The sequence below is a fragment of the Rattus norvegicus genome, chromosome 14 (genome assembly GCF_021556685.1).
Source record: "Rattus norvegicus strain SHRSP/BbbUtx chromosome 14, alternate assembly SHRSP_T2T, whole genome shotgun sequence".
Lineage (NCBI taxonomy): Eukaryota > Metazoa > Chordata > Mammalia > Rodentia > Muridae > Rattus > Rattus norvegicus.
This window is the reverse complement of record NC_141547.1, coordinates 32,295,730-32,310,059: the sequence shown is the minus strand read 5'-3', so window position 1 is coordinate 32,310,059 and position 14,330 is coordinate 32,295,730. Positions and strand designations below refer to the sequence as shown.

At 39.7% G+C, this 14,330-nt stretch overlaps 1 protein-coding gene across 34 annotated transcripts in view; it reads right to left on the bottom strand.

Moving 5' to 3' along the window:
- Clock (clock circadian regulator) overlaps window positions 1–14,330 on the bottom strand; it is an 83,937-nt gene that overhangs the window by 54,586 nt on the left and 15,021 nt on the right. For 13 of the 34 annotated variants that reach the window (XM_087584230.1, XM_087584251.1, XM_087584238.1 and 10 more), the window contains one exon: window positions 786–868. The gene's annotated coding sequence lies outside the window, so the exon portion shown is untranslated. 34 annotated transcript variants of the gene reach the window in all.

The following is a 14,330-nucleotide window of genomic DNA, read 5'->3' as shown; positions in this document are numbered from 1 at the left end:
ATGTACATTATGTGTATGCACATGTACCTGCACATACATGCCTGTGTGTAAACCAGGGAGTTTTGGGGATCCACCTGTCTCCGTGCCTTAGTGCTGGGGTTACAGGTACACAATGCCACAACAGCTTTTTTCATGTGGGAGCCAGGGATCTGAACTCGGGTTGGGCCTCATGTTTGTATAGCAAGCACTCTGCGCAGTGAGCCTTCTCTCCAGTTACCATACTCTACAGGTTTTCACTGCAAAATATAATACGTTCAGTGAGAGCCCCTGACTTTCCTCAGCCATCTGTTCTACTCATTTTCTTTTGCAAGCCGATCTTCACGTATGCTCTGCACCTCCTAGGACATGCACACTCCAGCAGCCACATTTATATCCTGTTCTTCAAGCCTCCCAGTCATTCCTGTCCCCTCTGCCAATGCAGCGTCTGTTCTCTTTCAGAGCTACATGGCTTAGACCTGCCGTTTCATACGCAACTGAAACGACTTCTCAACACAGTCTTCTCTCCACTACTGATGAAAGTCATCATCCATATCTAGTATCCATTTTACTTCTCTTGATAGTATCTTCCTGAGACATGGATAGCTCTTCTCCTATTATTCACCATGTAACCGTTAATTAACCTAACACAGACAGTAACTCCTGAACAGCAAATGGTCTGAGTTAACACAGCAGCAACACGTTTTAAATAATGCTTTCCGCAGATAAGGATGGCAGGTCGTTCCAGGTCCTTTCACACGCTGTCCTGGGATAAGATCAAAGCAATGTAGCTCTATGGCTGCCTTTACCTTTTCACTTTCTGTGTCTGCAGAACGGATTCTCCAAAACCCACGAACCTTAAGGCCTTCTTCTTAGGACAATCAGAACCCTGCTTTTAAAAAGAAGAAATGTTAACTTTATCCCACTTATATACAATTTTATCAGAAAAACATTTTAACTAATTTAGCAAAATTTAGAACTTTGTAACAAAAATGTATAATAAAATTTAAATTCTATAAACCAATTACATAAAAAGAAAATAGTTTTAAAACTACAAACAAGGCCAGAGACCTAGGAGAAAATCAAATACAAGTCTGTTCAGATGAGTCCTAGAGCTTAAAGAAGTGGACGCATCCCCTACCCCTTCCTTGACCCAGAAGCCAAGTCCAGTCTATTAACTAGTCATAATGGAAAATCAGTCCTCTCCAAACCACTCCTTAAGGGTAGGCCTCATGCCAAGCAGAAGATGGCCAACACAGAATAAACTTGTGGCATTTTTGAAGGTTCTCTGTCTCATAAAGTTTTGATAAGACTTTCTTTTAATCTTATAGGTCTTGTGCATATATATTATGGCTTCTAGTTTGTTGGTTTTAGAGGATTCTTGTGTGTATAAACACGTGTGTCTCTGTGTCTTCATGTGTATCTTGTGCTTTTTCTTTGGCTATTTTTCTTCTGTTTGTTTGTTTTGTTCTATCCGCTTTGTTTTTGTTTTATCTTATGTATCATTATTCTTTAGATGCCTGTTTGCAAAAAGGGTATGGATTCTAATAGGAAGGAAGGGGTGTGTGTGTGTGTGTGTATCTCAGAGAAGCTGAGGGATAGAAAATCATAATATATAATATGAAAAAAAGTCTAATTTTTATAAAAGAAGGGAAAAAAGAACAAAGAAAAAAAGCAAATGAATTACTTTTAATTCTCTACAGAAATTGAACCACAAGTGTTTTTAAAAATTATACAAGCATTCTAATGAACATACAATATAAATAAACGTAAGGGGTAACATCAGGAACATAAAGTAGGAGAAAGAGTAAATGACTCAAATTTCTGCACGCAATTCAAGTTTTCAGCTTAAAGAGATTGTTACATTTTATGTAATACCCAGGGCAACAACAAGTATTTCTACCTATACACAAAAACAAAAACAAAAACAGTGAGAGCACAATAATTACAAAAGAAAATTATAAATGCAGAGAAAACCAGCAAGGGAAGAGGAGGATGAGAGCTAGAGAGCTGGAAAACAAGAAATTATACTAATTTTAAGAATTATGTTCTCAAGTGAAAGGGAGAAGCTGAATGGGCTCCAAATAAATAAGATACAAGCATACAGTACCAGTAAGACTCACTTTAGATTTAAAGGTACACACAGCTACAACCAAAGGGCTCCACACAGAGCACAGGTGCTCATCCTGACACTATACAAAATAGAAGACGTGAAATCCTATCATGAGATATGTGTGTGCTCACGCACACGCAATATGCACATGGCATGTCACTCAAAGGCTACAGCAAGTACAAATGCATACGTCCACCAATAAGCATCCAAATATAGGAAACAGAGTGAAGGGAGATAAAACAACAGACAGAGCATCCTGCTGAAAATAGAAGGAGATTACATTATAGACCAAACGTCTTCTATATAGACGAAAGAATATTTCATGCAAAGGCCACAGAATGTACACTATTCTCAAATATACTGAGAAAATCTGTACAACAGGTCACATGTTAGATCATAAGACAAGTTTTAACAAACTTAAGTCTGAAGAATGCTTTCTAATCACAATAAAATAAAAGCAGAGATTTATAAATGTGCAAACTTAACAGTACACTATTACAAAACCAAAGGCTAACAACGACCAAATCCAGAGGGCAATTATCATGTATTCTGAGACAAACAAGACATGAAAATACATGGGTCTAGCGATTTAGAGCAGCATTTAAATACCCACAATAAAACCACCACACCAGAGCACGGCTCTGTGATGGGCACTTGCCTTGATATGTTCTCAGCCTTGGGTCTAACAACCAGCTCTGAAAAATGAAAATTAAGAAACCTCGATCAAGTCCACAGTCTACAGATGGAAGGAAATAAGACCAATCAGAATAAGATCCACCCCAAAATCAAAACAGCTAAGCCTTTAAAAACATATATCAAATACATAAGACTCACCGCCAAAACCAAAAACAGCTAGGCCTTTAAAAACATATATCAAATACATAAGACTCACCGCCAAAACCAAAAACAGCTAGGCCTTTAAAAACATATGTCAACTAAATTGTTAGACCTTCAATTCTATTACATAGATTCAAATAAATCAAATGAGAAATAGAAAATTCAACTGAAGCCACAGAAACAGGACTGCGCCACCAAACAAGACAAACAGAAAACAGATAAACTGCTACAAATACACAATCTATCAAGACTCACACATGAAGAGACTCAAAACATATAAATAAATGGACATATAAATGCACTGATCCAATGATGAAAAACGGCTCACTAAGAAAAACCAAGACCCAAACTGCTTCACTGATTCTATCAAACCCTGAAGAGTTGACCTCTTTTCTCCTCAAACTCTTCCAAAGAACCTAGGTGAGCATCAGGAACCTGTGGGCATCTTTCTTTAAAATTAGCATCCTCTTTATTGTGCTCATCAGCACTGCCTCCTTTACAGATCTGCCTAACAAAACTCCAAAGGGAGACAGAAAATACAACGGAAAGTCCAATACGACAATGCTCGGACGTCTGAACCTGCAGTCTGTGACCTTCAGAGGGTGCAGCCACACCCAGGAGGGAAGCCCCGCTAAGCCAGGGAGGGAATCTACATTTGTTTGACTAGGTACTAAGACCCACTGTGGTATGAGTAGCACCACTCCCTGGGCCCGAACTCGGCTGTACACAAAGGATGAACAAAGGCAGCTGAGCAAAGGGCTTTCTCCCCATCTACTTCCCTACTATGTGTGCAGTGTCACCATCCACCTCAAGTTCTGCTGACCTGGCTTTCTCCTCAGGGCTCCTGAAGAGCTACAGCCCCAGACAGGAATTCGCTCTTCTTAAATGAGAGATGTGGCTGAGCTGGCAGAGTGCTTGCCTATCAAGCATGAAACCCTGGTTTAGTGACACCAAATAATCCAGGCATGAAGACACATGTTTGTAATTCCAGCACTCAGGAAGGAAGGCAGAGGTGGGAGTTTAAAAGTCATCTTCCCTCAGCTACAAAGCCTGATCTCCACACCAGACTGACCTGTAAAGGAAGGGACGCTTGAGATACATAAACAGTTTGATATAGGTCTTTTGACCCAATAACTTCATTTTGGGAAATAAGCAATCAGAGAGGCATTCAAAGTGTTATGCTCATTGCAATAATACTTAAAACAAAGCTAGGTGAGTATTCTATGTCCAATTGTACTTATAGTGACATCAAGACCTACAAACAGGCTACAGGCTATGATGGCTTCAGAGAGATTTAATGAATAATGGTTTTCACATTCTCTTCAGTATATTCTAAAATTTCCTCCATAATGTAAAAACATGCATTCTTCTAATAGAAAAGTGTTCTTTTGATCCTATTATACATTAAGTGTCTAATACTACATCTCTACCTACATGTAAGAAAGAAGATAAAATATATATTATTTATTCCAGAAAAAACAAAAGTTACTTTCTTGTGTATTATTCGCATTGTTTATAGGGTGGAATTCTTTTAACTTGATTTAATTAATACTAATTAATAAAGAGCCGGAAAAAAAAAAAACAAGTTAAAGACTAAAACTATAAACTTTCTATAGTAATTTAGAGATTAAAACTGTATTTTCCTAACCCAACAGACTACAGATTCATGGCCTACTTTAGAATTCAGTTTGTTAAATTTGGTGCCATAAGCATTTTATTTGCTGATGCAAACATTAATCAAAAATAGTGCTTAAGTTTAACTAGTAACCACAACACTCTTTAAAACCACATTCCGAGCCAGTTTATGAATCAAGTCCTGAAGTGGTGCCACAGAGGCTTCTGGCTCTGTGACACTATAGCTATGGCTTACCCAATGTTAGAGAAGCAATAATTTCTAAGATATTATTAAACAAAACTAAAAAAATAGTATCAAGTTCTCTTAATAAAACATAAGACCATTTTAATTCAATTGATGCATTTCTATAAATATCATCTAAGCTCTGTTTGTATAGTGTTCAAATAAATATGAGAACCTATTTTCTATAAAATGACTTCATTACTATACCATGTTAAAAATGACATAATTTCTAGATGCACATTAATAACGATGTGATGTGAGTCAAAGTATGGCTAACAGATATCGAAACAGAACTAAAACCACAGGTTTTGTTTTTTAAAGTCCATTAACTTAAAAAGCCAAATATGTGTGAATCTCTTAGGTAGGTTTCCAAAAAATGAGAGAGGAAAAAAACTGTACAAACTTAAAAACATAGCCTTTCATTAGTGGCACAAATCTTCAGGGGATCTGTTAGGAAATCTGATTTTGTTGCAATACTACAAAAGTACAAGGCTTAGAACTTACTCATGAGAGACACAGACAAGAGAGTGTGTGTGTGTGTGTGTGTGTGTGTGTGTGTGAACATGTAATATATACATATATACTCAATGTACATTACACATTTGCATGAAAATGTCCTTAAGTCACTCTGCATAAGGAAAGAAACACACACACACCTTCATGCTGCAAGTGAAAGTTAAAGAAGCACCACAGCACACAGCGTTTTCACAGAGCTGCTAAAACAAACCAACACACACTTAAGAACGTAATAATGAATATTAATATATCTCTTTATCTATCCTATCAATGAGACTATGCTTAAAATGTCACCCAAAGTAAATAACCTCCTTTTCAGGGCTTGAATAGTTCTGGGGTTTTTGCAGTAAGTATACTGACTTCACTAAAGGACAACCGTGATAGAAACAAATGCAGAGACCCACAGCCAAACACTGGACAGAGTTTGGGGAATCCTGTAGAAGAGGGGGAGAAAGGATCGTAGGAGCGGGGGAGGTCAAAGACACAAGAAGAAGACCCAGATTCAACTAACCTGGGTTCACAGGGCTTCAAAGAGACTGACCCATCAACCAGGAAGCCTGCGTGAGACTGACCTAGGCCTCTACACCTTTCAATTGTGTAGCTTGGTGTTCTTGTGGGTTTCCTCACAGTGAGAGCAGGTGCTGTCTCTGACTTCTGTTACCTCCTTCTGAGACCCTTTCCCCACACTGGGTTGCCTCATCCAGCCTTAATAGTAGAGGAGGTGCCTAGTCTTACAGCAATGTGATAGCCACCGCTGGTTGACATCCATGGGAGGCCTGGCCTTTTCTGAAGAGGAGTAGATTTGGGGGGAGGGGAAAAGGGAGGGAGAAGACTGGAAAGAGGGAGGCGAAACTTTAGTAGGGATGTAAAATTAATTAATTTTTTAAAAGGACAGTTGTCGTGAATTATTAAAACCTAAGTTAATTGCCAAGTCACTTTTGCACAACTAAGTAGGCCAAACAAGTTCACGACCATCTGACTAACTCAGATAAACACTCTGAACTGCAGATTATTGAGAAAACATAAGTCATAAAATATTTCCTTTCACTAAAATAACTATTACACTTATTTGTACTTAAGATAAAATTAACTCATTAAGATATAAGATTTAGGGCTGGAGAGATGGTTCAGCAGTTAAGGACACAGAATGCTCTTCCAGAGGTCCTGAGTTCAATCCCCAGCAACCACATGGTGGCTCACAACTCTCTGTAATGGGATCTGATGCCCTTTCCTGTTGTGTCTGAAGAGAGTGACAGTGTACTTATATACATGAAATAAAAATAAATAAATCTTTAAAAAAAAGATACAATATTTATAATCTGACTTACATACATTATCTGTCTCCATTTACATATATGATTATTTTTCATATCACGCCTTTTACATCTGTGTGTGCATGCGTGTGTGCGTGTGTGTGTGTGTGTGTGTGTGTGTGTGTGTGTGGAGGGGGAGGGAAGGAAGAGAGAGAGAGAGAGAGAGAGAGAGAGAGAGAGAGAGAGAGAGAGTGAGTTTACTTTATCCTCATCCTGAGTGACTCAGTAAGAGACCATGTCAAGTCAAGGCTGCCCTGAACCTGTAATGTGACAGGCAGATGAGGATCAAGCTGCACACACAGATCTTTGCAGCCACTAAGAAGCACTGTGTGAGGATCATGCGAGTGTGCAGACTGCACACTACCCTGGTAAGCAGAAAGCTGTGACAGACTCAGATCTCAACATGAATCTATGTTAGAAAGCTGACCTTGACGTACATAACACAGTCTGGAGATGTCCACTGATAACCTTCATGTTCACTTACTCTTTCCTGTCATCTCGATGATGCTGAACCCGTATAGTGAATTTATACTTCACATGTTACTATTTTTCAATTCTGAAATTCCATTTCATTCATATTCTAAGTTTCATGGCATTTTCAAATAGAAGCAAACCCTAAATCCTATTTTCCACTCTTATCCAGTGCTTAGCTTTAACTCAAGGCTTATTTAAGGTCTTTCTTATCACTCTATTTTGTGGTTCTTCTTATGGCTTTCCTTTTTCTTTGTATGTCAAGAAAATGTGCACTGTATTCAAGACCCTGCAAACACTGCCGTGGGACTCGAGGCTCCAGTAACGCCCTCTGGGATGACTTGAAGCTTAGACCGCAGGTTCTCGTTAGCCTTCTGTGGGTGGTGGTCCCCATGCGCACTCCACTTTCAAAGCTCCTGCTTTACTGTTTGGGGTCGCCATCTACATGCACAGCTTGAGCTGTGGACTGTCTTTAGGCCACTTCTCTGCTTTGTGAGAGATCTGTTCTCGACTCAAAGAGCTTGGATGTGGTTGGGCCCTTGGGGCTTAGACACACAAACAGAGCTGTGTTCTCTTAGGATTCTCAAATCACACGCCAGCTTCCAGGGAGCTTTTCCACTTCTCTAGGCTAAAGACATTTTTCCTAAAGCATTTTGAATGTTTTTTTTTTTTTGTTGTTGTTGTTTTTTTTGCCACCACAGCAATAGAACTATAATTCTAAGAGTTTCAGAGTAGAAAAATCTTTCCAGAGTTCTTGCTAACTGTCCTAAGCCTCTTCAGTGTACCCCTCTTCTCGCACACCCCTGCCCATGCAGGGCAGCTTTGACTCCCTCCTCAGCCTGACTCCTACAGGATAGTTTTCATGCTTGGTTTCTGTCTCCTAACCAGAGTTCTAACTTCTTTTTTTTTTTTTTTTTTTTTTCTCGGAGCTGGGGACCGAACCCAGGGCCTTGCGCTTCCTAGGTAAGCGCTCTACCACTGAGCTAAATCCCCAGCCCCCGAGTTCTAACTTCTTATCAGTCCAGAAGGTCTATGTATTCTGCATCAGTCAATTTTATTTTACACATTTCACAACCAATTTTTACATAGTATCTTTGAGTCACTGATCAAACATCCAGAGGTCTGAGATTTCCTAGCATTTCTTCTTAGCTGTAACTCTCTCTTAATGTTTATAGCCCTTTTAATTCTGAGCTATAATCCCAGGTAAATAAGTATTGGTTGTTGTTGGTGGTGTTTTGTTGTTGCTTTTTTTTTTTAACCAATCATTTTCAAAGTCTGGAACAATTTTTACTTTACTAAAAGTCCTGTACACAATCTTTATATTCTGTAAAATAAGATTTTGTAAGTTGAACTGTTGAGTAAACTATGTAGATAAGTTTCATTATAAAATGAGGTTTGGTGGAGAGTTAGGGGAAGTTCAGAAAACTTACATAAATATATACAAATTTCTTATCAAGTAATAGTGCGCACTCTCTCCTCTCTCTCTGGATGTGTGTGTGTGTGTGTGTGTGTGTGTGTGTGTGTGTGACTATGTCTGTGCTAAGGTTTAACAATGAAGTAGCTTCTATGTTTCTTGGTTATTTTCTTTTTTTTTTTTTTCCTAGAGCTGAGGACCGAACCCAGGGTCTCAAGCACTTTACCACTGAGCTAAATCCCCAACCCCAGCTTCTATGTTTCTTAAAGGCTAATTAATTCTTAGAAAGGCAGTTCACCTTGCCTTCAACAGATTTTAGAAAATAATGTTATATAATTAATTATACCAATAAATCTAGTCAATGAGTTGATAGTGCTCTATAAAGAACAGAGCTAAGGAAAATTTATTTTTATCAAAATGCTACTCTAGTGAGCTACCTTAAATCTCCAAAAGCAAACTCTTGAAGAAGGCTGGTATTACTGTGATCGTGCCTATCTGATAGACACAAGGCTCCAACCAGTTTTTTTTCTTTCATTCAACTAATACTCTGTCCAATCAAGTGCCAAGTTATTGCTAGTTGTGGGAGACCAATGGCGGTGAAGAAAACAGCACAATGCATAATGTAGCCAACCCCCAAACACCTGCTGTCACAAGAAAATAGGGCTTTGTTTTCATTTTGCTTTTTTCTGTTTTCCAAGAAGGAACTGGATTTAGAGTGGTCAATGTGCCTGCAGTCGCTATCAAGTGCTCCAGAGGAACAACAGAGGTAAACACTAGAGTTCTGCTCTTTCTGAGTAACTAATGCAAAGGGTAGATGCGCTTACTCTGTAAGAGACAATCCAGAAGAATGGTCCTAAAGTCTCTGCTGCCACCACTGTATACAGCTTAAAGCAGCCACACAGTCCACACAAACCGAGAGCGGTTGGTTACATCTCAGTAAAGTCGTCAACGCTGAAATCCCAATTTCATCTTTTATGTATCACATCTAGAATTCTTAAAGAGTTTTGCTTTTAAGTAAACATTACTCTTAGCTTATGTGTCTCAGAAATGTGCATTTAGCATGCTAAACTTGGCAGTGTGCAGACCTCTGACGTGAACTGAAGCTGCACCAGGTAACTGGTTCTTATTTCACACTGGAAAAACAGAAAGTGTACAAATGATACAGCCATTTACATGTAAACTGTTAAAACCTTAAGGCCTGGTAACTGTTCTGCTGTAAGTCTAAAACCTGACAAATAATTCTTATTCTACCACACAGCCATTTGCAAATAAACCCCTCTGCCACAGGAAACAGAAAGTTATAGTTCTTACTTTTGAGAGGGAATTGGGACAGTTTCAGAAATTGATAAAAAGAAAAAAATTGAACTTCATTTATTTTTTACTCTGCTATAAGGTTGATATAAATGGTTCCTAAGGCTCATGTATCAGAGGTTTGGTCCCAGTGAGTGGTGTAAGTGACAGGTACTGACTGCATCATGAGGATGCTAACTTTATCAATGGATTAATCCACAGCTAAATGGGCTATTAGGAGATGGGACCTGCTTGGAAGAGACAGGTTAGTGGGAATATGCCTCTGAAAATAGGTCTTCTCCCCAGAGTTTTCCTATCTTACATCACATAAGCCACCTTCTCAACACAGTCCTGCTGCCATGATGGTCTGCCTCCCCACAGACCTATAGAAACAAAACAAACTGTAAAACATGAACTAAAACATGTAAAAACTCTGAGCCAAATAAAACTTTCCTCCTTTAAAAATTGTTGTCTGTTATAGCAATTGGAAACTAATACACATTCCTTATATATAAAAAAGAAAATTTTAAAGATTTTAATTCAAATCTACAAAGAAAAGTAGCAGACCATGCCCTAAATATGTTTATAACCCCTTGGTCTAAGTTCATGAGGACATTGAAATCCCACCATATTACAAGTGAGGGAAAAAAAGCATGCCTCTGAGCTCCGAGAAGACTAAAGACACAGAGTGAAGTCCATCGAGCTCTTAAGAGGGAGCACAGTGACTGCAGAGGTTCCCAGGGGCGTGGATCTTGTCATTGGACAGATCAGCTTCTAGGTTTTACCCCAAATGAAAAGTACATGAACAAGAGCAGTTGCTAACCAGATCCAAGTATAACACCGATTCCATTACTACTATTTAAAAAGAATGAACATTGCAGGGTGCTCCTGTTTGCCAGCAATTGAGAATGTAGCAATGAATGTGCCAGATACAGATCACATCAGTATCTGGCTTTCAGTATAGGGTGACTTCAAATGCATTAAAAAGCCAAAGGCCTATCCCAGTGTAGAGAGAAACCAGGAGAGCAATACAAAGGCAGCAACACCAAGTATCCTACAGAATGGGCATTAATGTACACATGGACAGGTTCTAAAGCCTGATAAAGAAAGGAACTATGTTAAAGACAGAAAATATGGTTTTGTCCAGAGACGAACAGTATATTCAAAAGCCAATCATCAGAGAGAACATGGCATCTGTATATTTATATAAGATTAAAGAAGTCTAAGGTAGTTTTGGGTGTGTGTGTGTGTATGTGTGTGTGTGTGTGTGTGTGTGTGTGTGTGTGTATGTGTGTAGGGGGGTGAGGTAGGCAAGAAAAGAAAGTGAAAAGTGAAATTAAGGAAATAAAAGAGAATGTGAAGCAAATTGCCCTCAGTTACACAGGGTTAAAAGTCTAACTCGTCTGGCTCTCAACCCTTGACTACAGGATATTAGCTGTGTACTGGGAGAGAGGCTCTGAGCAAAGTCCCTAGAGAGGAATTTTGGGGAGAGTCAGCACTGCCCTGGATGAATAGCCAGCCTTGCAGCAAGTGGGTAAACTGATCAACTGAGCCCCAGGGGCTCATCATGCAGAAAAACAGGAGAGGGGAACTCAACATTTTCAACTTCTAATTTGTAGTTACCAAGGACTTTACTATGTTCAAAGCATTGTTTTGAGTACTTTACATATTCAATCTTCACAGCATCCCTATGTGGTGTCTATTAAGTACAATTTTAATGATTATATACACAAACAGGTAATAATTTTTATACACAGAAAGCAATAAAAAATTCATGATTTATAATCTCTTAAAATACCAAATAATTAGTTATAATTAGTAAAATATGAATAAGACTTCGGTATTAAAAGTTTTATTATTTCCAATTTTATTTTTTACATGTATGTTTTGCCTGTATGTGTATGTGTACCAGAAATGTGCAGTGCCTTCGGATGCCAGAAGAGGGTGCCAGATCTCCTGGAATTAAAGTTACACATTCACAATGTGGATGTTGAGACCCAGTCGGGGCCCTCTGATAGTTGAGCAACTGCTGATAACCACTGAGCCATCTTTCTGGCCCCATATTTTCAAAGGTTTTACAAAAATATGTAAAGAAAAAAAGCTGAGTAGTATGTAAATTTAATACAATCCTATCAAAATGCCAATAAGGTATATTTTTAGATATACACAGGATTCCAAAATTTAAATGGAAAGACACAAGTTAGCTAAATTCAATTTTGAAAAAAAGAGTAAGTGTCAGAAGTCACTCCAACTTGATTTCAAGTGTTGCTGCAGTAAATCAAGCCTGTGTGGGATTGGCAGAGAAAATACAGTAAGATAAATTAAGCCTGACACAAAAGCGGACAAGAGTACTGAAAAGGAACAAAAGCAGCCTAGGGGAGAAAGAAAAAACTTTCAACATTAGTACTAGAGAAAATCTGGCATAAGACCACAGGCAAATAAAAGAAACCCATCAAGAGACCCCTTACCTGATCTTCAACCTTTATACAAGAAACTCAAAATACATCTATGTTTAAAGGTATATTGGGGGTGGCATTAAGGTTGCATGGGGGTGGGGGGAAGCTGTGTACATACCAGGAAAATCACCCCTGGAGCTGGATGCAGAGAGGAATAAGCCACTCAAAGTAAGTGCTGGACACTAAACCCCAGACCTTTGGAAGAACAGGGAGTGTTCTCAGCCACTGAACTGTCTCTCCAGCCTCCAGATATATCATGTATTTAAATACAGACCACTGATCTCTAACAGGGAAAATCATAGGGACCCAAAACTTGGTGTAGTTCTTCAGCACGACTTCAAATATAAATACATGATCCACAAACAAAAACTGGTAAACTAGACTTCATCAAAACTGAAAGCTGTTGTTCCACAAAAGACTCTTAAGAGTCAAGAAACCAAACAAAATAACAACATAACAAAATAATAATAATAATAATAAATAACAACAAACCAAATAACCAATGTGATACAGAGCTAAACAGAGAATTCTCAACAGAGGAATCTCTAATGGCCGAGAAGCACTTGAAGGAGGCTTGAATCTCACTCAGAAGGGGAAATAAAATGGACACTGGGGGCAGATGGAGGAAAGCAAGTAAGTGGAAATAGAGGATGGGAGGGGAATGGGGGTAGGAATGTGGGAAAAGCAGAAGTGGGGTGAGGGAGATAGGGCTGGGAGAAGAGAAATCAGTGTGGGAGAGGGGGGCATCTCTGGAATATGACCTGGGACATGGGAGGCTCCCAGGAGTCTATGGGGATGACCCTAGCTGAGACTGCTAGCAGCTGGGAAATGGAAACCAAAGTGACCACCTCCTGCAGCCAGATGGAAATCCAGTGGAAGGAAGGGGACACCAACTCACCCATAAAACCTTCCACTCAAAATCCATCCTGCCTACAAAATATGCAGAGATAAAGATAGAGCAGAGATCAAGGGAATGGCCAACCAATGACTGGCCCAACTTGAGAGCCATCCCATGGGAGACAGCCAACTCCTGACACTATTAATTCCTCTCCTCTACGTGCGGACAGGAGCCTAACATGACTGTCTCCTGAGAGGCTTCATTCAGCAGCTGGTGGACAGATGCAGAGACCCACAGCCAAACACTAGGCAGAGCTCAGGAAATCTTGTGGAAGAGTTGAGGGTGGCGGGGATTGAGGGAGGAAGAGGGGTCAAGGACACACAAGAAGACATAGAATCAACTAACCTGGGCCTGAGGGGGCTCACAGAGACTATACCACCAAACAAACAGCATGCATAAGCTGGACCTAGACCCCAAATGTATAGCTTGGTCTTCATGTGGGTCCCCTGACAATTGGGGCAGGGGTTGTCTATAACTCTGTTGCCTGCTGCTGGATCCCCTTCCCCTAGGTGGGCTGCCTTGTCTGGCCTCCATGGGAGAGGATGCACCTAGTCTTGCTGCAATTAGATGTGCCAGGGTGGGTCAGTGCCCATGAGGGGCTGCCTCTTCTTTGTAGACAAAGGGGAGAGGGTACTGAGAGGAAGGGTTTGAGTGTGTGGAGGGGAGGCGGGAAAGGGGGCTGCAATCAGAATATAAAGCTAATTAAAAAAAGAATAGTATAAAATAAATGATGGCATTTATAGGGTAAGAAAGTATGAAGGAAAAGCTACAGACTAGGAAATGAAACAAAAGTGGTAGTGGGGGCAACATAAGTCATCTAGTAAGAGTAAGGCTTATTTCCTAAATACAGACACAGGTTTGAAAACGAATGTGAGTACTGAGATCATGCCGTCAAACATAATTCCTAATATAGACTGTGGTCAAGGAAATCTGCAAGCTGGTTTCAACTTTAAAAGAGGAAGCCTGAGCCACAGGTAACAAGAAGAAAAGGTACAGTAACACAATATGAAGTGGAAATATCTCACTGTGTCACGTGAAGCAAGACTCATGAGAGGACACGTGATTTTGGAGAGTATAGGTAGGACTCTACAGTGTCAGAGCGGTTGTACTGCGTGCCATGCAATGCTTCACTGGTCTCACGTCTCCACTGAGTGTTACTTCAGTGAGAGAGGCATGGCAGAGAGCTTC